A 23,079-nucleotide genomic window follows, 5' to 3' on the forward strand; every position below is an offset into this window, starting at 1 on the left:
GGATGCCATCACAGCCAGCAAAGGAAGGTATTTTTGAAACCAGCCGAATAACGAAATTAATTTTACACTGCTTCATCTAATGGTAAAAACAACATTTTAACCACGCCTGAGCCATGTCTAACACAGTGTAACTTTGGAGGGAGAGAGTAGACTAAGAGAAGGGAGCAGTGGGTCTCTTTGAACAATGATGGGAAATATCTGCTGTTTCAGAGCTCAAATTGTATTTACCTGAGAAAAGCCATCAAATATAAGCAGAGATAGCTTGTACTTCTTGTCTGTTTTTCCAAAGGGCAAGATAATACCTCAGAGTGAGGGGTGTCTTTATGTGTGCTGAGACTGAAGATACAATTTTTTACACTCAACGGTTGTTTATTTTCTGATGCTTCATTCATTCTGGGACAGGAATCTTGGGAGCTTTAAGTCTCACCCAGTCTTTCTAGGGGAATAAGAAAGCCACCACTCACTGTGGCTTTGTCAGCTTTGTTTAGCCCACCTCTTTGGAGTAAGCCAATAGAGGTTTCTGGTGAGGAATCTGAACTAGATAAGGAAAAGGACTTATCCTAAATACATAGCTGAGAAAGACTTCTAATTCTTCCAAGAAGAAGACAATGTCAACACTGACAATGTGTGGGTAAGGCAGTCTCCAGGACTCACAAGAACCCGTATTTACGGAGTTATCCATATATTCAGCAAAGTGTACTAAATACTTATTTTTAGATGGTTCTATGCTCAATCAATTCAAAGCATAAGTAAATATTAAACCATCCATGCCACATAGGAGCCCACTGTCAATAGTTTAAAATACTGACAAATAAACAGATGGTTATAATAGTACAAAAAGTGTTCTGATAGAGTATTCACAGCTTGCTGTGAAAATACATTGAAGGGGCAATTAACAAAGACTCAGCTAGCTTGTGACGGGATATAGGGAAGGTTTTTGATATGGTCTGGCTGTGTGTCCCCAGCCAAATCTCATCTCAAATTGTAATCCCCACGTGTCAAGGAAGGGACCTTGTGGGAAGTGATTGAATCATGAGGACATTTTCCCCCATGCTGTTCTCATGATAGTGCGTGAGTTCTCATGGAAGTTGGTGGCTTTAAAGTGTGGCACTTCCACGTTTGCTCTCTCTTTCTCTCTCCTGCCGCCATGTAAGACGAGTCTTGCTTCCCCTTTGCCTTCTACCATGATTCTAAGTTTCCTGAGGCCTCCCCAGCCATGTGGATCTGTGAGTCATTAAACTTATTTTATTTATAAATTACCTAGTCTCAGATAGTATCTTTATAGCAGTGTGAAAATGGACTAATACAGATTCCTAATATTTTTGCCTTTTTATTTGTATTCAGGTGACTCCTTCTTGTTCTAGTGTTAGGGCACGTCAGTGACTTAACTAATTCACTTAGCAAATACTTATTTTATATATTTGAGTCACGCAGAAGAAAGAAAAAAATGTATAGTCTCATGAGCAGAATCAGGCAATAAACAATATATATACGTAAAACAAATAGTATTTTAGAAGAGTCAAAGTGTTACAGAGAAAAAAAAAAGCAGGGGAGGGCAATAGGGAGAATTAAATGGGCAGTGTCAGATGGAAAGAAAAGGTGGCATTTTTTTTTTTGAGACAGAGTCTCACTCTGTCACCCAGGCTGGAGTGCAATGGCATGGTCTTGGTTCACTGCAACCTCTGCCTCCCGGGTTCAAGCAATTCTCCTGCCTCAGCCTTCGTAGTAGCTGGGACTACAGATGCGCGCCACCATGCCCAGCTATTTGGTTTTTTTTTGTTTGTTTCTTTGTTTGTTTTGTATTTTCAGTAGAGACGGTGTTTCACCACGTTGGCCAGGCTGGTCTCAAACCCCTGACCTCAAGTGTTCCACCCACCTCGGCATCCCAAAGTGCTGGGATTACAGGCATGAGCCACTGCACCCTGCCAGGTGGCAAGTTTTAAATGCTATCACTCTGAGTGAGATCTCAAGCCAAAAATTATGTTTTAGCAGAGGAATGCCAAGATCTGATTTCTGTTTCAACAAGATCACCCTGGTTGATGTGTCAAGAACAGACCTATGAGGCCAAGTTTGTAAACAGGGAAACTCTTAGCACCCTGGTTGATGTGTCAAGAACAGATTTATGGGACCAGGTTTGTAAACAGGGAAACTCTTAAAATAATCAAGACAGGAGAATATGTGTCTTGAATCGAGTTTGTAGCAATGGGAGTGGGTGAGAAGTGGAGAGATTCTGTATATATGTTAAAGATATTACTCAGAGCATTTCTGGATGGTTTTAAGATTGAGAGGAGGGAGAAATCAAGGGTGACTCCAGAAATTTTGAGTTGAGCAACTAGAAGGATGGAATTAACATTAACTCAGAACTTAAAAGGAACAGAAAATTATGAGAAGAAGAAAAAATTGGGAATTCAGTTGGGTACCTAATAGTATTGCGATACTTAGCCAAATGGAGATCTTGATTTGGCAATTAAATATATGAGTTTGAAGTAGAGAGGATAGCTTAGAACGAGTGCAAAAATTGGGAAATCATCAGCTAATAGATTGTGAAGGCCTAAGGCTGCATGGCATCACCTAGAAAGTGAGTGTAGATTTTTAAAAGGGTTCGAAGACTAAGCCCTGTGGCATGACAACATTACGAGTCTGGGCAGATGAGATTGAACTAGGAAGGAAGACTGAGAAGGAGTGGCCAGTGGGGTGGAAGGAAAATTGGAAGTATAATGTCAGCAGCCAAATGAAGGAAGTTTTTGGGAAAAAGGGAGTCATCAACTATTTCAAATGCTGCTATATGTTAAATAAGATGAGGATGGAGGATTTGACACTGGATTTAACAGTGTGAAGATGATTCCTGGCATACATAAAAGTAGTTGTGGTGGAATGGTAGAGTCAAAAGCCTAATTGGAATGAGATCAAGAAGAAATGGAAGGGGAAGGATAGAAGACAGTAAGTAGACAACTTTTGCAAACCAGTGCTAGTATCCTCTGATAGACAAAGGCCTTCTTAAGCAAGCACCCATTCTTTCTTTGTACTTACAAACAAAAGGAAATGGAGTCTTGACTTGGGAACTTTTTTTTTTTTTTTTTTTTGAGATGAAGTTTTTGCTTTTGTTGCCCAGGCTGGAGTGCAGTGGCGCGATCTCGGCTCACCACAGCCTCCTCCTCTAGGTTAAAGCGATTCTCCTGTCTCAGCCTCTCGAGTAGCTGGGATTACAAATATGCGCCACCACAGCTGGCTAATTTTGTACTTTTAGTAGAGAGGGGGTTTTTCCATGTTGGTCAGGAGGCTGCTCTCGACCTCCCGACCTCAGGTGATCCGCCCGCCTCGGCCTTCCAAAGTGCTGGGATTACAGGCGTGAGCCACTGCGCCCGGCGACTTGGGAACTTTTTTTTATAGGAGAGACAGAAGCAGGGAGAAGAAATTTGGAATGGAATTCAGCAGGAGGTTCTCAAATTTAGATGAGACACTGTGTTATTGGGATCTTTCAGTGTGCAAGGAACAGAGTTGTGTTCAGGTTGACTGAGTTCAAGTTCAAAAGTGTTCATTGGAAAGATACACAGACAAGTGGAGGACAGGAGAGATTCTCCAAGAAGAAACCCAGTTTTACTCCTATCCCCTCACCAACATATGTTAATTGCTCCCTATTCTAGCAACTCTACCACATTCCTGACTCAGCATTTCTGTTTATCTGCTTCTTCTGTTCCATTTTGATTATTGCCCACTGACTTCTTTGTAGTCTCCTCTCATGTGACAGCTTCTGAATAATCCTGGATTCTACTGCCTCATTCTCCTACTTCTTGTTTTGTCTCATTCTGTTTCTGCTCTTTTCTATATCTCCAAATTAAAATTCCCCAAGAGAGAGATGATTAGATTGCTTTAGTTCTTGTTCTCTATATAGCTGGCCCTAATCCCTGGTTAGTTGTGGTCAGCATATTGGACTCATGCGGTTCCTATTTATAAAGAGAAAATCGTGGGAATGGTGTCATGGGTATTGATAGACATTCGGAAGTTTACAGACTCCTCCTGAATACATTTGTTGAGAGTAGAATAAGTTGAAAAGTGTCATAAATACAAGCAAAAGATGGATAAAAATTACTTCAAATTTAGTTTTTTAAAACTTTTTTTTGAGAAGAAAAACATCTATAATACATCTTTGAATTATATACAGACAAGCATGAATGCTGAGGTAGATCATGTTCACGTATACTCTATACATAGGAATTTACCTCACCAGTATAAATGGATATAGGTGCATTTCACTACTTAGCCTCTCTGAGATACTAATCATACCTAATTCATGGGGAAGGAAGTGCCTAATTCAAAGACATAAATCCCCAGTGATGACATTTCAGTTATCAATGTAGAGCTTTTTTGTTACCGTCTTCAAATGACATCTACTTACTCTATGCATGCAGATTCCAGAGATCTCAGAAAAGATTTAATTTGTCTTCTTAGTGACATTAGACCTTTAAAAATAGTGAGCAATTTTTGCTGGCAGTTCTATCACATGAATCCTTACTTTTCAGCACTTACAACCTCTATCAATTCACCCTGGATGTCTTGCTTATAAATGTTCCTAAGTTGTAGAGTACAGCTCCCAGCTGAATCATAAATTCTTCCAGGGCAAGTTCCACATCTTTAACTTCTTTTGTGTTTGCTTCTAGCATTTAGTAGTATTTAGTGGCGTTCTCTTCACACACACCATGAATGTTTTGTTTTGACTTCGTATGTCCACGACGACTTTCAGGCACACCTGCAAAAGGGAGTCTTTTATTGTAATGGAGAGTGGAGTTGCCGACAAATTCTTTATAGAAAATGAATTTTCCTTTAATTTAGGAATGTATATACAAAATCCAAGGAGACTTGGCTTAATTGGTTATCCACCATAACCATTAAGTCTATATTTTTCTGGATTGATTTTTTTTTTATATATAATTCTTACTCTACAGAAAACTAAAGTATGAGTTATCCTCCAACATGTAGAAAAACAAACAAAAAATCAGCCCAAATATGTGTTAAATGTCATTGAGTTGATTTGTTTTTCCCAGCTGCATGAGGATATTAGGGATGACATCACCGTGTGTATACAATATATTTCAAATCCCTTTTTGGAATGCAATGACAGTTCTATTGCTATAAAAGTATTATACTACTAAATAATTAACTAGGAAATTATGAAAAAACATAATGGAGAATAAAAGACAATTGCGTAAGCATTTATTCACAACAAAATAGTCTTTTATAGTTGATTATGTTTCTTTTTCTATGACTGAAGAACAAAATATCAATTATGGGCAGATGGCCATTAGCATAATCCATAATGCCAGAAGACAAAACAATGCTTTGTATCTATCACCTTTGATTGGTAGCATTATGTTTTATTAGAGTCTGTATAAATAACAATGAGTAACAGAATATGGGCTTTGACAAAGCAACAGTTTGCTCTTAAATAGCGGCATTTCTGTTTGGAAATAAAAGAAAGGAAGAAAATATTTTACAAATCCAAATTGTATCAAGATGATGGATTTCCTGATTTCCTCAAACTAAGGGCACACACTCGGTATACAGCAGTCCATTAAAATAAATAATTAACAATTCCATGAAAATCTTCTTTAACCAATAAAGCAATTCAGATGTTTTAACATAAAATCAAATGGCGTAAGGGGTATATCCAGAGCCTAAGTGTTTGAAGGAAAGTATAGTGTCAGACTTGTCTTAGATTTCACCTAATGGGCCTTTGACAGCCTTGGCTGTGATTTCCTTAACCTCCATCACCCCCTACTCTATTTCCACCAGGAGAAAAAGAAAACAAAAGTTACAGACAACAAAGCATTAGGGACCTCCATTCTCAATATTTAAGATGTTTCTGTGGCTTAGATTGGCTGACTCATAACTAGAAGTAAATTCAGGTGAACATCTTCCTTAAACAAAATCTCTGTAGGAAGAGTAGACAAAGGGTATTAAAGATGACACTGAAAGTTCTTTAATTCCACTGGAGTACAAAAGTTACAATTACTTTTTTTTTTCCAAACAAAAAAGTTGTAATGAAAAAGAAAAGACATTAACAATTTTTTTAAACAGTAGGGTTTGGGCATGGGGCCGGTTGATCTTAAAAATCCTACTCCATTCATTCACATCAAGCTGTCCAAACCTAGTAACTGGAAAGGTCCCATGATGCTGGGCTCTAAACATTGAAAACAAAGACTAGAATTATAGAATTATCTCTTATTTTCCCTTTCCTGAAAATTCCATCTTCAACTGGGGTCTATGGGCTCAAGAGCCATATTTATGAACCAAAATTCAGGACACATATTCTGGTACAGGGACAATGGATGGTGTGAAAAATATCCAGGATATCTAGCTGTTGAAACTGCAGCCCTCCCAATGACTCTAATACTCAAGGGATTAAAAGCGCAGCCCCAGAAGTTTTACATACAAAAATAGTAACAACCCAACTAAATTTGACTGCATTAAAAAAAATAATTATTTCCAAATCTGCTGAGCAGCTGAGCAGTCTTCAGTGATGCCTACTGTCACTGGGATTCGAAGACTCCCGCTCCCGGGAGTGCCGGGCCCTTTTATGCGTATGGGATTTATCTCGGCTCCTATGTCTTTAAAAAAAAAATTATTATACTTTAAGTTCTGAGGTACATGTGCAGAACGTGCGGGTTTGTTACACAGGTACACATGTGCCATGGTGGTTTGCTGTACCCATCAACCTGTCATCTACATTAGGTATTTCTCCTAATACTATCCCTCCCCTAGCCCCCCACCGCCCGACAGGCCCCAGTGTGTGACGTTCCCCTCCCTGTGTGCATGTGTTCTCATTGTTCAACTCCCACTTATGAGTGAGAACATGTGGTGTTTGGTTTTCTGTTCTTGTGTTAGTTTGCTGAGAATGATGGTTTCCAGCTTCATCCATGTCCATGCAAAGGACATGAACTCATCTTTTTTATGGCTGCATAGTATTCCATGGTGTGTATGTGCCACATTTTCTTTATCCAGTCTATCATTGATGGCCATTTGGGTTGGTTCCACATCTTTGCTATTGCGAACAGTGCTGCAATAAACATACGTGTCCATGTGTTTTTATAGTAGAATGATTTATAGTCCTTTGGGTATATACCCAGTAATGGGATTGCTCAGTCAAATGGTATTTCTGCTTCTAGATCCTTGAGGAATCGCCACACTGTCTTCCACAATGGTTGAACTAATTTACACTCCCACCAACAGTGTAAAAGCATTCCTATTTCTCCACATCCTCTCCAGCATCTGTTGTTTCCTGACTTTTTAATGATCACCATTCAAATTGGCATGAGATGATATCTCATTGTGGTTTTGATTTGCATTTGTCTAATGACCAGTGATGATGAGCTTTTTTTCATATGTTTGTTGACTGCATAAATGTCTTATTTTTAGAAGTGTCTGTTCATATCCTTCCCCCCATGTTTTGATGGGGTTATTTTTTTCTTGTAAATTTGCTTACTGAGTGGGCAAAAACTGGAAGCATTCCCTTTGAAAACCAGCACAAGACAAGGATACCCTCTCTCACCACTCCTATTCAACATTATATTGGAAGTTCTGGCCAGGGCAATCAGGCAAGAGAAAGAAATATAGGTATTCAAATAGGAAGAGAGGAAGTCAAAGTGTCTCTGTTTGCAGATGACATGATTGTATATGTAGAAAACCCCATCGTCTCAGCCCAAAATCTCCTTAAGCTGATAAGCAACTTCAGCAAAGTCTCAGGATACAAAATCAATGTGCAAAAATCACAGGCATTCCTATACACCAATAATAGTCAAACAGAGAGCCAAATCATGAGTGAATTCCCATTAGCAATTGCTACAAAGAGAATAAAATACCTAGGAATACAAATTACAAGGGATGTGAAGGACCTCTTCAAGAAGAACTACAAACTACTGCTCAAGGAAATAAGAGAGGGCACAAACAAATGGAAAAATATTCCATGCTCATGGATAGGAAGAGTCAATATCGTGAAAATGGCCATACTGCCCAAAGTAATTTATAGATTCAGTGCTATCCCCATCAAGCCAACATTGACTTTCTTTACAGAATTAGAAAAACTACTTTAAATTTCACATGGAACCAAAAAAGTGCCAGTATAGCCAAGACAATCCTAAGCAAAAAGAACAAAGCTGGAGGCATCATGCTACCTGACTTCAAACTATACTACAAGGCTACAGTAACCAAAATAGCATGGTACTGGTACCAAAACAGATATGTAGACCAATGGAACAGAACAGAGGCCTCAGAAATAACACCACACACCTACAACCATCTGATCTTTGACAAACCTGACAAAAAAGAGCAATGGGGAAAAGATTCCCTATTTAATAAATGGTGTTGGGAATACTGGCTAGCCATATGCAGAAAACTGAAACTGGATCCCTTCCTTACACCTTATACAAAAATTAACTCAAGATGGATTAAAGACTTAAACATAAGACCTAAAATTGTAAAAACCCTAGAAGAAAACCTAGGCAATACCATTCAGGATATAGGCATGGGCAAAGACTTCTTGACTAAAACAGCAAAAGCAATGGCAACAAAAGCCAAAATTGACAAATGGGATCTAATTAAACTAAAGAGCTTCTGCACAGCAAAGGAAACCATCATCAGAGTGAACAGGCACCCTACAGAATGGGAGAAAATTTTTGCAGTCTATCCATCTGACAAAAGGCTAATATCCAGAATCTACAAAGAACTTAAATTCGGCTCCTACTTTTACTTCTACGACTACGCCCTTCAGAACACCCATTGTACTGGCTAGAATGTGTGTCTGAGCTCCGCCCTCTGTCCCTATTCCTGGTCTTTTCTTCTCTTGCCTCCCTCCCGCTTGAGGACTTGTGCTCATGCTTGGGTTTCTCTTTCTTCAGGTCCCTCTCTAGGTCCTCTGCTCCACCAGAGTAGGCAGTCCTGGCCTTAGGGAGCTTCGTCCCCTCCCTGGGCTCTGACTTCTGAGCTCTCTCTGAGTTCTTGCTGCTGTGCTACTCAGGGCCAGGGTCATCCTTTTCTTTCACTGTCTTGCTTCTGGGTGATGAAAGAGGATGGTTGCTCTGCCTGTACCTCCCGGCCAATTTTCTCTTTTTCTTTCTTTTTTTTTCCTTTTTGTCATTTTTGTGCTTTTTTGTTGGTTTTTCATTTTCAGAGCTCAGACAAACTTGGTGAGGGAGTACAAGCCCTACAGCCCTTCTCTTGGAGCTCTTTGGTCACATTATCCATTTCTTCTGAGTCCTTAGCAGTCCAATAGTTAGACACATGATCCACTCGGATAGTTCTTCCTTTGATCTTGATCCCATTAAAATTGTCAATGGCCAGAATTGTGCTCCTCTGGCCTTCATAGCAGAGGAAACAGAATCCTTTGGATTTCCCAGTCTTCTTATCCCGCATGAGATTGATGTTAACAATCTCCCATATTGTGAGAACACACAGATGATGTCCCCTTCAGTCAGTTCATAAGGAAGTCCTCCCAGGAAGATCCAGGCACTGTCCTTGTACTCGGAAGGCCAGGACATCTTATCGGCCACCCCAAGCTGGACCTCTCGCTCATTCAGCTAGTTGATCAGCTTCATCTTAACGGGTTCATCTCTGCGGGCTCGCACTCAGCGTTCAGGTATCAGAACAATCACTTTTATAACCTGTATGAAATAGAGTAAAGCACCAGCAAAACTGCAAGGGGACAAGTTTTAACTGTAACTGTGTCAGTTAAGGAGATAACTGATGGTTGGGAAAACAGAAAAGTATCTATGGGGTGAGGGGGCATAGGGACTCTAAGTAACAGGGGAGAGTCTTTTGGACAGAACTCAGCAGAAATTGTTCCTTTCTCCTACTTATATCCAACAGGGTAGCCATATTGCAAATATATTTTCCAGCAAATGTATTTTGCAGACAGCATTACCAGAACCAGTTTGCACTAAAGAGAGTTGCAATGCCAGCATTCCACAAATCTGCGAAGATAGCAACTAGAGTCATAGAAATATAAAGACAGGAGGTTGAGCAACTGCCATTATATGAAAAATCTCTTTGCAGTTAATATTTTGGAACTTAATGGGTAGACACTATAGACTAACTAGGGAGATCCCTCTCACTGTCTGGCAGCACTTCCCCTACAAATCTCTATATATTGCAATAAAAGCATTTATTCTGATCATAAGAATTATATGTGCTTATCATGGAAATTTGAAAAATACCTCAAAATATTAAAAAGGGGAACATTTATCATCCAGTGATAATAGCTTGTGTACTGATGTGTATTCACCCAGCCTTTTCTTCCACTGAGAATGATGTATATGGCTGTGTGTGTGTGTGTGTGTTTTAAAATCGATATCATATTCCAAAAACAAATCTCTTTTTTCACTTAATACATGAGAAACATTTCCCATGTCATTAAATATTCTTCAAAATTTCATTGTTAATGACTGCATAGTGTTCAGGTTTTCTGTATAACTGTTAAGCATTAGTATATGAAACATTTTTCTCTCTCTGTAATTATTACTTGCAATAGCTAATGCAATGAGATAGGAAAATTAAATATGTGGTATACATTATTATTTTTTTTTGAAAGGGAGTCTTGCTGTGTTGCCCAGGCTGGAGTGCAGTGGCACAATCTCAGCTCACTGGAACCTCCACCTCCCAGGTTCAAGCGATTCTCCTGCCTCAGCCTCCCGAGTAGCTGGGATTACAGGCGCCTGTCACCACACCCGGCTAATTTTTGTATTTTTTAGTAGAGACGGGGTTTCACCATGTTGGCCAGGCTGGTCTCAAACTCCTGTAATCCCAGCACTTTGGGAGGCCGAGGCAGGCAGTATACATTTTTGAATTTGGGACAAAATTAATATTATTTGAGAATATTATTATTTTATACCTAGAAAAACACAAAGTAACCCAGTAAATTAGCTATCAGGGTGAGAAAATTTAGTAAGTTGGCTAGAAAAAAGATTAGTTTTGTTTTATATTGACAATATACAATTAGAATTTGAAATGGAAAGAAAAAGAAATCACACTTCCAATTTCCACAAAAATGATAAAATAACAAGAAATACAGTTTTTGTTTGTTTGTTTGAGTCTCGCTCTGTCGCCCAGGCTGGAGTGTAGTGGCACAATCTTGGCTCACTGCAATCTCCGCCTCCCGGGTTCAAGTGATTCTCCTGCCTCAGCCTCCCGAGTAGCTGGGAGTACAGGCGTGTGCCACCACGCTCAGCTAATTTTTGTATTTTTAGTAGAGACAGGGTTTCACCATGTTGGCCAGGCTGATCTCAAACTCCTGACCTCAAGTGATCCGCCTGCCTCGGCCTCCCAAAGTGCTGGGATTACAGGCATGAGCCACCATGCCCGGCCAAGAAATACACTTTATAATGAAAAATTATAAAAGAACATATTGAAGCCATACCTGAATAAATGAACAGACATAGCATTGTCCTTGGAAGGAAGAAAATACTATAAAGATGTAATGTATTCCAAAATATAAATTAATTTTCTGTTGTTTGGATTGAATTTTCAAATATATAATATGTTTAATATGACATGAGATAAAATGAGACTATGTTGGTTTTTATGAAAATCATATTTGAGGGCTCTGGGGGTCACCTCCAGGCGTAAGGCAAGTGCCCTCCAGAACAGTTGACACTGAAGCACAAGACATCCATGTGAATGCTGATCTTTAATGAAATGTTGAAGGCCATAGAAAAAGCACATGAGCAGCAAATCACAGAATTAGACATAATGAATTGCATATTTTGAATTGCAATCAAAATGGTTTACTACTTGAATAGCAATCTAAGGTTAAAAAGCTACGATTTATTTATTTACTGATAGTTGACAGTGCTAATTCTCAGCTATAGAATTAGTTAATATATTAATGTTTCAATCAAAATCCAAGTGGATTTTTTTGCAATATAACAAATAAATTTAAAGTTAGATGACAGAAGAAATGTACAAGAAGCACCCAGATATTTTTTAAGAAGAATACTATGAAGGGAATTGACCTATCAGATAGCAAAGTACATTTTATTTTATTTTTTTTACATTTTTAAAATTATTATTATACTTTAAGTTTTAGGGTACATGTGCACAATGTGCAGGTTAGTTACATATGTATACATGTGCCATGCTGGTGCGCTGCACCCACTAACTCGTCATCTAGCATTAGGTATATCTCCCAATGCTATCCCTCCCCCCTCCCCCCACCCCACAACAGTCCCCAGAGTGTGATGTTCCCCTTCCTGTGTCCATGTGATCTCATTGTTCAATTCCCACCTATGAGTGAGAATATGTGGTGTTTGGTTTTCTGTTCTTGCGATAGTTTACTGAGAATGATGATTTCCAATTTCATCCATGTCCCTACAGAGAACATGAACTCATCATTTTTTATGGCTGCATAGTATTCCATGGTGTATATGTGCCACATTTTCTTAATCCAGTCTATCATTGTTGGACATTTGGCTTGGTTCCAAGTCTTTGCTATTATGAATAGTCCCGCACTAAACATTCGTGTGCATGTGTCTTTATAGCAGCATGATTTATAGTCCTTTGGGTATATACCCAGTAATGGGATGGCTGGGTCAAATGGTATTTCTAGTTCTAGATCCCTGAGGAATCGCCACACTGACTTCCACAATGGTTGAACTAGTTTACAGTCCCACCAACAGTGTAAAAGTGTTCCTATTTCTCCACATCCTCTCCAGCACCTGTTGTTTCCTGACTTTTTAATGATTGTCCATTCTAACTGGTGTGAGATGGTATCTCATTGTGGTTTTGATTTGCATGTCTCTGATGGCCAGTGATGGTGAGCATTTTTTCATGTGTTTTTTGGCTGCATAAATGTCTTCTTTTGAGAAGTGTCTGTTCATGTCTTTTGCCCACTTTTTGATGGGGTTGTTTGTTTTTTTCTTGTAAATTTGTTTGAGTTCATTGTAGATTCTGGATATTAGCCCTTTGTCAGATGAGTAGGTTGCGAAATTTTCTCCCATTTTGTAGGTTGCCTGTTCACTCTGATGGTAGTTTCTTTTGCTGTGCAGAAGCTCTTTAGTTTAATTAGATCCCATTTGTCAATTTTGGCTTTTGTTGCCATTGCTTTTGGTGTTTTAGACATGAAGTCCTTGCCCATGCCTATGTCCTGAATGGTAATGCCTAGGTTTTCTTCTAGAGTTTTTATGGTTTTAGGTCTAACGTTTAAGTCTTTAATCCATCTTGAATAAAACCACTGTAATCAAAGGAGCATGCTGTTGACAAAAGAATAGACAAATGAATTAGTGGAATAGAAAAAAGAGTCAAGAAATACTTCCAAGTATACAGAGGGATGAACTATATTAAAATGAATATATCAAAGAGGTGAGGGAATGAAGGATTATTCAATGTAATTGGGTCCATTGAATACACACTTGGAAAAAATAAATTTAGTTTCTTATTTGTAAATATTTTGAATGATTATCTGAACTTATTATAAATGGAATCACATAGTTTAAAAAATGAAATGAGGTGAAATGGATATCATACGAGGAAATATAGGACAATATTTTGTAAATTCAGTCTGAGTATACATATCCTATCAGGGTAAAAAATCAAGAAGGGATAAAATATAAACTTGATCAATTTAATCATGTAAATATTAAAATCTCCTACACATCCAAAGGTTCTACAAATACACTAAAATGACAAAACCCAGGAGAATACATTTTTAAAATATAAGACAGAGATAAAACGTTTACAGCTCTAATACACAGCAAAATCCTTCAACTCGGTAATTAGTAATTGATTATACAAAATATGATTAATAAAATTTAAAATGGGCAAAGAATATAAACACACTATTCACATAATTAAAATAATAATAATCATATGAGAATATGTGCAAACTCAATAACTGTCAAGGAAATAAAAATTGAATTATCAAAAGGATATAATATTTTGAAAATTATATGCAAAATTTAGAAGGTTAAGAAAATGTGAGAATATCTACTTCTAGAAGAGAAACGAGACAACAGCAATATTGCACAGATATTTGGCAGGAATATAGATTTGCTCTAACCATTTGGGAAAGTAATTTGGCAATGAGTATGAACATTTTAAGAACGCATAAACTTTGATGCAGCTATTGCACTTGTAGGAATTTACCTCATTAGGTTAAATGGATATACGTGCATGGAGGCTCATTATAGCACCCCTCAGTGTCCTCGACATTGCAAAGCTCTTCATTGTCCGAAAACAATTGAAATCAGTTGTCTTTCTGAGCCAAGATAATTGACATTTAAATTTTTATCCAAAAAGCAGGCATCCAAATAATGCTATGAGACTTGCACATGAGAAAACCACTTTGACCAACACAGTTAATCCTTTTGTGAAATTTCTGGAAATACATGGAACTTCATAGAAACATTTTCTTAAAATCCCAACAGTTGACATGAGCATTAAGGGTAGACAAAAATATTGTTCAGTCTGTAACATTGTTACTGCATACACTGCATAGTATAGTATGATCCTGATCTTCCACCAACTTTCTTACTGCCCAGCTGACAAAGATATAAGATCAACTCAACTATTAAAGAAGTTCTGTTTAGTAATGCTTTCAGTAAGTTAATTTGGATAATTGGTCATATTACAATGTCACTTGTACAAATTAAGTCTTCAATAAATGTATTTGAATAAATAAGCTAATATTCTTGATTGAGGGGAGTAATTTGAACATGGGAAGGGGAAAGACGTAAACCAGTCACCCAGGTATCTGTCGCATGTCTTAATTTCTAATTTTTTTCTCCAAATATTTTCAGTTCACACTTTGTGTCAGGCACCATTCATTTATTCAACAAATCTTTACTGAGCACCTACGATAAGCCAGGCACTATTTCAAGAACATAGGACACACAACAATGAATAATAGAGATGATAAAGTTTACACAGTATTGGGAATTCCCTAGCCTAGACCTTCTCCTGACAACATCTACTTAAAGGTTTTTTCAGCCTATTTCGGAAAAACAAAAACCTCCCCATAGGGACTTCTTCAAAAGCTGCAACTTGTTTTCGATTTCTTCATTCAAGCCACACATTTACTGAAATGCCTACTATTATGAGCCAGGCACTGCTCTAGGCATTGGAGAAACATCAGCAAACAAAAAAGACAAAGTCTTTGCCCTCAAGAAGATTGTGTTCTAGAAACAAACAAAATACAAAATAATTTTAGATATTGATAAGTGTCATGAATAAAATGCAGAGGGCTGTATGATAAAAGTAATTGGAGGAAAAGGCTTTAAAAGCTAGGGTGATCTGGAAGGCCACTCTGTAGAAATGACATATAAAACAAAACCTGAATGACTAGAGGGAGCCAGCCATGGAAAGATCAATATGAAGAGCTTTCCAGACAGAAAGAACAGCTCTTCCAGAATAAACTTGAGATGTTCTAAGAACAGAGAAGAGCAGAGTGATCAAGAGTGGAAGTGATTGATAAGAGATGAGTTCAGAGAAGTGGCAGGAGACCAGATAATTTTTGACCTTGTAGGCTAGGCTAAAGAGCGTAATTTTTATTCTGTATACAGTGGACAGTCACTAGAAGGTGCAGAATAGAGTAGTGATAAAATAAGATTTACTTTCTTTTTGAAAACCCAGTATTTATTTCTTCCAGCTTTATTGAGGTATAATTGGCAAATAAAAATTGTATAAATGTAAAGTATGAAACATGTTTTTATAAATGTATATATTGTGAAATGATTACCATAGTCAAGTTAATTAGCATGTCCATCACCTCACATAGTTACCTTTTTTTGTGGTGAGAAGATTTAAGATGTATTTTCTTAGCTAATTTTAAGTATACAATATAGTATTATTGATTATAGTCACCATGATCTACATTAGATTTCCAGAACTGACTCATTCTGCATAACTGAAACTCTGTACCTTTTGACTAATATCTCCCTGTTTCCCCCATATCCCTGCCCCTGGTAACCAGCATTGTCCTCTTTGCTTCTTTGAGTTCACCTTTTTAATAGAATCCACATATAAGTGAGATGATACAGTATTTGTCTTTCTGTACCTTGCTTATTCCACTTAGCATAATGTCCTCCAGGTTCATCCATGTTGATTCTAATGATAAGGTTTACTTATTTTTTAGGGCTAAATGGAGTGGAATATATATGGAGTGGAATATTATTCACTTATGTTTCTCCAGTGGCTACTGTGGGGCATATATATTACATATATATATATACACACATATATATATACACACACATATATATATACACACACATATATATATACACACATATATATATGTATCTAGCATTGTGCTCTTTGCTTTTGCTTTTTTGCCTCTTTGCTTCTTTGGGTTTATATATATATATATATATATATATATAAAATAAATGTATAAATGTAAGGTATGAAATATATATATATGCCACATTTTCTTTATCCATTCATCATGGAGGGACATCTAGGTTGATTCTATATCTTGGCTATTTTTAATAGTGATGCAATGTACATGAGTGTCCAGATATCTTTTTGACTTACTTATTTCAATTTCTTTGGACATATACCTAGAGTTAGGATTGCTGGATCACATGGTAGTTTTATTTTTAGCTTTTTGAGAAATTTTCATACTGTTTTCCATAATGGCTATACAAATCATTTCTACCAGTAGTGTTCAAGGGTTCCCTCTTCTCCACATTGTCACTAACACTTGTTATCTTTTGTCTCTTCGATAGTAGCCATTCTAGTTTGTCTCTGTTTGCAGATGAAATGACCTTATATAAGAAAACCCTAAAGACTCCACGTAAAAACTTTTAAAACTCATAAACAAATCTACTAATGTTGCAAGATACAAAATCAACATGCAAAATTCAGCCGCATTTCTGTATACTAACAGCAAACTATTTGAAAAATAAATTAAGAAATCAATCTCATTTATAATAGCACCAAAAAATAAAATGCACAGGAATAAATTTAACCAGGAGGTGAACAGTGTGTACACTGAAAACTATAAAACATTGATGAAAGAAATTGAAGAAGACACAAATAAATGGCTTGGAAGCGTGAATCCAGAAAATCTTAGACAGGTCTCAGTTAATTTAGAAAGTTTATTTTGCCAAGGTTGAGGACGAGCCCGTGACACAGCCTCAGGAAGTCCTGAGGACATTGCCCAAAGTGGTCAGGGCACAGGTTGGTTTTATACATTTTAGGGAGACAAGAGACATCAATCAATATATTAAGAAGTACATTGGTTCAGTCTGGAAAGGTGGGACAACTTGAAGCAAAGGCAGGAAGACTCGAAGCCGGGGAGGGAGCTTCCAGGTCACAGATATAAGGGATACACAAATGGTTACATTCTTTTGAGTTTCTGTTTAGCCTCTCCAAGGGAGGCAATCAATTATGCATCTATCTCAGTGAGCTGAGGGGTGACTTTGAGTAGAATAGGAGGCAGGTTGACCCTAAGCAGTTTCCAGCCTGAGTTTTCCTTAGTGATTTTGGGGGCCCAAGATATATTCCTTTCACCAAAGAATTAATATTGTTGAAATATTCATACTGTCCAAAGGGATCTACAGATTCAGCACAATCCCTATCCACATTCCAATATCATTTTTCACAGATATAAAAGAGACAATACTAAGATTTATATTTTTATCACTTTGTCAGCTATTTAGAAAACTGACTATGGGGTAGTACTGGTAAAATCATAATTACATTATCCCAGATGCAAGATTATGATTGTTTGGACCAGAGTGGGAGCTGCAAAAAAGGTATGCAGTGGCTAAGTCCTGGGTATATTTTGAAGGTAGAGTGTTTCAGTGGCCTTAAGACCACCTTCAAATTTGCAGATTCGCTACAAGGACTCACCTGACTCAATAGCAGATTGTTTTAATAACTGAGATTTATTACAGCAAAGGATAAAGTGCAAAAACAACAGGAACATATATGCATTGGGCATAGTACAGAGAGGCTAGACACAGTTTTCCAAGTCCTTCCCCATCTGGGGCCACACAGAGCATGCTTTATTTCTAGCAGTCAACTATAAGAGCTGTTGTGGGATAGACTGGACCAGGGAAGCCCATTTGAATCTTTGGGTCCAAGGCTTTTATTGAGAGTTGATTAGAAAGGCATATCATCCATAGCAATAGAAACATGAGAGTCCAACAATGGAACCAGGTGCACATGATCAGTCTTGGTGTTTGTGCAAAGCAACCTGAGAAACTGATATGGAACAGTCCATAGCTCCAGGTGAACACAATGAAACCCTTAATCACTGACATCAATTATATTCTAAGGGTCACATTTCCAAGGGCTGACCAAGGGGTCGATCATGATTCCAGATGTCCTTGGACATGCAAGGAGTAAGCAACCAGCTAAGAGGTCAAGTCATTGAGGATAAAAAATTGACTCTTGGTTTTTGTAAGTTTTAGGTCACAGTGATCTTAAGAGTGTCTCAGTTGAGTGGTGAGCATAACAGTCTGATATAAAATGTTGATGAGATAATGGAAGGTCAGGAATTAAAGTGAGTATACACAACTCTTTTAGTGTATTTTCCTGTGAAGGGGAACCAAGAGATGAGGAGGTTTCTAGAGTATTTCAGATGTCAAGGAATTCTGTGGTCAGTTTTAAGATTAAAAATATCACAGCATATTTATATGCTGACCTAGTAATGACTCAAGAAAGAAGGAAATACATGGTAGGTACTTGTATTAGTCTGTTCTTGCACTGCCATAACGAAATACCTGAGACTGGGTAATTCATAAAGAAAAGAGGTTTAATTGTGTCACAGTCCCACAGGCTGCACAGAAAACATCACTGTGGAGGCCTCAGGAAACTTACAATCATGGTGGAAGGCGACAGGGAAGCAGGCACATCTTACATGGCAGGAGCAGGGTTGGGGGTGCTGCCGTACACTTTTCAACAACTAGATCTCATGAGAACTCTATCACAAGAACAGCAGCGAAAGGGGAAGTCCACCCCTATGATCCAATCACCTCCCACCAAGCCCCACCTCAAACACTGGGGATTACAATTCAACATGAGATTTGGGCAGGGAAAAAAATCTAAATCACTATCAGCCCTTGAAAAGAGAGAGGTAGGCTGGGCGCGGTGGCTCACGCCTGTAATCCCAGCACTCTGGGAGGCTGAGGCAGGCAGATCATGAGGTCAGGAGATCAAGACAATCCTGGCTAACATGGTGAAACCCCATCTCTACTGAAAATACAAAAATTAGCTGGACGTAGTGGCACGTGCCTGTAATCCCAGCTACTCGGGAGGCTGAGGCAGGAGAATCCCTTGAACCAGGGAGTCGGAGGTTGCCGTGAGCCGAGATCGTGCCATTGCACTCCAGCCTGGAGACAGAGCAAGACTCTGTCTCAAAAAAAAAAAAAAAAAAAAAAAAAGGGAGAGGTAAAGAGATACAGAACTCAAGTAGAGTTCCAGGCTTTTGATGGGAGGGCCTGTTGCAAAGGTCTCTGACATGCCCTGGAGACATTTTCCTCATCATCTTGATGATTAGCATTTGGCTCCTTGTTACTTATGCAAATTTCTACAGCTGGTGTGAATTTCTCCCCAGAAAATGGGATTTTCTTTTCTACCACATCTTCAGGCTGCAAATTTTCCAAATGTTTATGCACTGTCACCTCTTGAACGCTTTGCTGTTTAGAAATTTCTTCCACCAGATACTTTAAATCATCTCTCTTAAGTTCAAAGTTTCACAGATCTGCAGGGCAAGGGCGAAATGCCCCCAGTCTCTTCGATAAAGCATAGCATGAGTGACCTCTGCTCCGATTCCCAACAAATTCATCATCTCCATCTGAGACCACCTCAGCCTGGACTTCATCTTCTGTATCACTATCAGTATTTTGGTCAAAGCCATTCAACAAGTCTCTAGGAAGTTCCACCCTTTCCCACATATTCCTGTCTTCTGAGCTCTCCAAACTGTTCCAACCTCTGCCTGTTACCCAGTTCTAAAGTTGCATCCACATTTTTGGGTATCCTTATAGCAGCACCCTATTACCTTGGTGCCAATTTACTGTATTAGTCTATTCTCACACTGCTATGAAAAGCTGCCTGAGACTGGGTAATTTATAAAGAAAGGAAGTTTAATTTGCTCGCAGTTCTATATGGCTGGGGAGGCATCAGGAAACCTACAATCATGGTGGAAGGCACCTCTTCACAGGGAAGCAGGAGAGAGAATGAGTGCAAGCAGGAGACATCCCAGATGCTTATAAAACCATCAGATCTCACGAGAACTTACTATCATGAGAACAGCATGGGGGAAATTGCCATCATGATCCAATCACTTCCCACTGTGTCCCTTCCATGACACATGGGGATTATGGGAATTACAGTTCAAGATGTCGTTCGGGTGGGGACACAGCCAAACTATATCACTTGTAAACATTCATATACATCTGTACATACCTTCACACACTTATAAACACACACAGCATCACACTCTCATATCTCTTACACATGCTGAAAAACACATACTCAGTAACAGACACTCACACATTCAATCACACACATTTTCACAAGTCTCACACACTCATACATACACATTCCTATGCTCAAATACACTCACAAATTCTCTTACATGCTCTCTAGCACTAAAACTCTCACACACTTTCAGATTCACACAGTCACATTCTCACACATACATACTTTCAAACACACACTCCTACATATACTCACATAATCACATATACTCACACTTACACATAGTCTCACACTGAAACAGCCACACATTCACACAGACACGAACTCACAGACATGAAAGACATATCAGTTGTCATTGTTGCCATGGCTGTTCTAGCAGTGAGAATATTTAAATAAAAATACAAAAATCCTTTGGAGTTTATATTCTACTGGGTAATGATAGATAACTAAACAAATGATATAATATCAAGCAGTGATTCATGTTATGAGGACAAGTTGACTAGGATAAAAGAATAAAGTGCGGGGGTGATATATTAAGTACAGCAGTCTGGGAGGTTTTCAGAACATTTGAGCAGAGACAGGCTGTGGTCATATTTGTGTTTTAAAAAGTAAATACATACTATGGAAAAATAATTAGGTGATAATGGTGGAAACAATTTTCTGGTCAGGAGATGATGGTGTCATGGAATAGAAATGATGCTGAGTTAGAACAGGTGGATAGCAGTGGAAGCGCTAAGAAAGAGTGGTATTCTAGATATATTTTGAGCATAGAGGGAACAGAATTTGCTAACAAATTGGAAATGAGTCATGAGAGAAAGAGAGGACTTAAGGATGATTTCAAAGTTGTTGATTGGAGCAACTTGAAACATAGAGCTGCCATTTACTATAATAGAATGAAGGATAGAAAGAATAGCCTGTTTGTCACTGGGGAAATGGGAATGCAGTGGAAATGGAGAGTTCGGGTTTGGACATTAGGTTAAGGTAGCTATTGGTCATTCAAGCAGAAAGATTAGAAGTGAAGATTAGAATATGATAAGCATTAGTCTGGAGTTAGGGCCAATGTTGTTTATTAAGTATTCATTAATTCACTCAACCAATAATTATTGAGCACCTCTGCTCTTATAGGCTCCGGAGATTCAGAAATTTACAAGACCAAGTCCCTTTCCTCAGAGCTCACATTCTGGTAGGGGAAGACAGCCCATATACAAAGAAATATATTGTAAAATATAAAGGTAGTGGTAAGTGTTATGACAGGGAAAATGAAACTGTGCTTGACACAGTTATGTGGATTTAAATCACATAATGAATGCAAGGAGATACTGGTATTATTCCCAATTTACAGTTGGAGAAAGCAAGCCTCTCACATGCCAAGTAGTAAGTCAAGGCTTAATGAATAAATGAGTTAATATTTTAACGTATCGAACTGTATAGGACTACCAAGGCTTCACTCCAAAGATACTGGCACATGGATCATTCTATTTTGTCCCCAAGCCACCATACCAAGTTACCCATCTGTCTTGATCCTGAAAAGTAGTCACTAAACAGAAAATGGGCAACAAAATACTGTGAACACCCGAGGTCCCTAAAAGTATATGAGGTTTGAAATACAACAAAGGAAACCATGAACGGGAAAATTTTAATAGCCCTTTAAATTTGAAAAGACTTTCAGTTTACAAAGCTTTTGCACTTATATACAAATTTTCCTGAATTACATAGACCAGAGTATAAAACATGGGTGCATTCACCATTTCATTGGTCTTTATAGTAACAGCTCTACAAATTGCCAACTAAGGATGGCCTCTTCTCCTGATCTGGAAGCCCTGCAAAGAATACCACTTTGCTCCCTATACATGCCCACCTCTGGTGGCTCCACGTACATTTTCACAAGGGCTGCCATTTCCCTCAAAAATTATTGCTGAGATAAATGAACTGGAGCCCTCAAGGTGCAAATCTGCAGAGTTCTGTGACAAAGTGGGGGTGATCATCTCTTTATCTTTTGGTGTCATAATCAAAGCCCCAGAGCAAATTATCTTGGGTCTCAACATATTACAGGTTATTTAGTGAAATATCTGTGTCAGATATTTTGCTCACAATTCTCTATTTTCTTTGGACCCAGGCATAAGTCTGTTGGCAGTGGTGGGGGTAGAGCAACATCCTTTCCCTTGGCATCGTGTTCCTAAACAGAAGAACCTATGCTAGAGCAATACGCACAGTCTTTCTCCACAGGAGGAGGCAAGTCTTCATTTAGTTCAATACATGCTACTTCTCTTTTTAGGATAAGCCTACAGTGAGGAAGCACATAGTCTTAGTTCCACACACCACGAGTTTCTCAGGTGCAGGTCTTCATTGGAGGAGACGCACCACATTTGTTCAGTGGTGCTTATGACTAGGTAAGTCTAGCTAATTGTGGGATGTAGAATTAGGAGGGTCACGTTTTCCTGCACAGCTGAAACATATTCTCCAAACCCAGCTGTTTTTAGTAATAAAGATGCTAGTGTTGATCTCCATCTGTCTGACTCGGTTAATTGCAAACTCAGGTGAAAAGAACAGTGCCATGTATTGGGCCCACTGAATCCCACAAAGTCTGTGGGGACTAGGCTAAAGAGAGTTTTCACTGACAGACTGTCCTCAAAACCATTCCCTAGATGCCACTGTATTTTTTTCACT

General features: G+C 38.4%; 1 protein-coding gene and 1 pseudogene across 1 annotated transcript in view; one reads left to right on the top strand and one right to left on the bottom strand.

The window, feature by feature from the left end:
- Positions 1-23,079, top strand: part of MAGEC3 (MAGE family member C3) — a 671,639-nt gene that overhangs the window by 52,209 nt on the left and 596,351 nt on the right.
- On the bottom strand, positions 8,638-9,587 carry LOC100969993 (RNA-binding motif protein, X-linked 2-like; annotated as a pseudogene).

The sequence above is a fragment of the Pan paniscus genome, chromosome X (assembly GCF_029289425.2).
Source record: "Pan paniscus chromosome X, NHGRI_mPanPan1-v2.0_pri, whole genome shotgun sequence".
In the NCBI taxonomy this organism is placed as follows: Eukaryota; Metazoa; Chordata; class Mammalia; order Primates; family Hominidae; genus Pan; species Pan paniscus.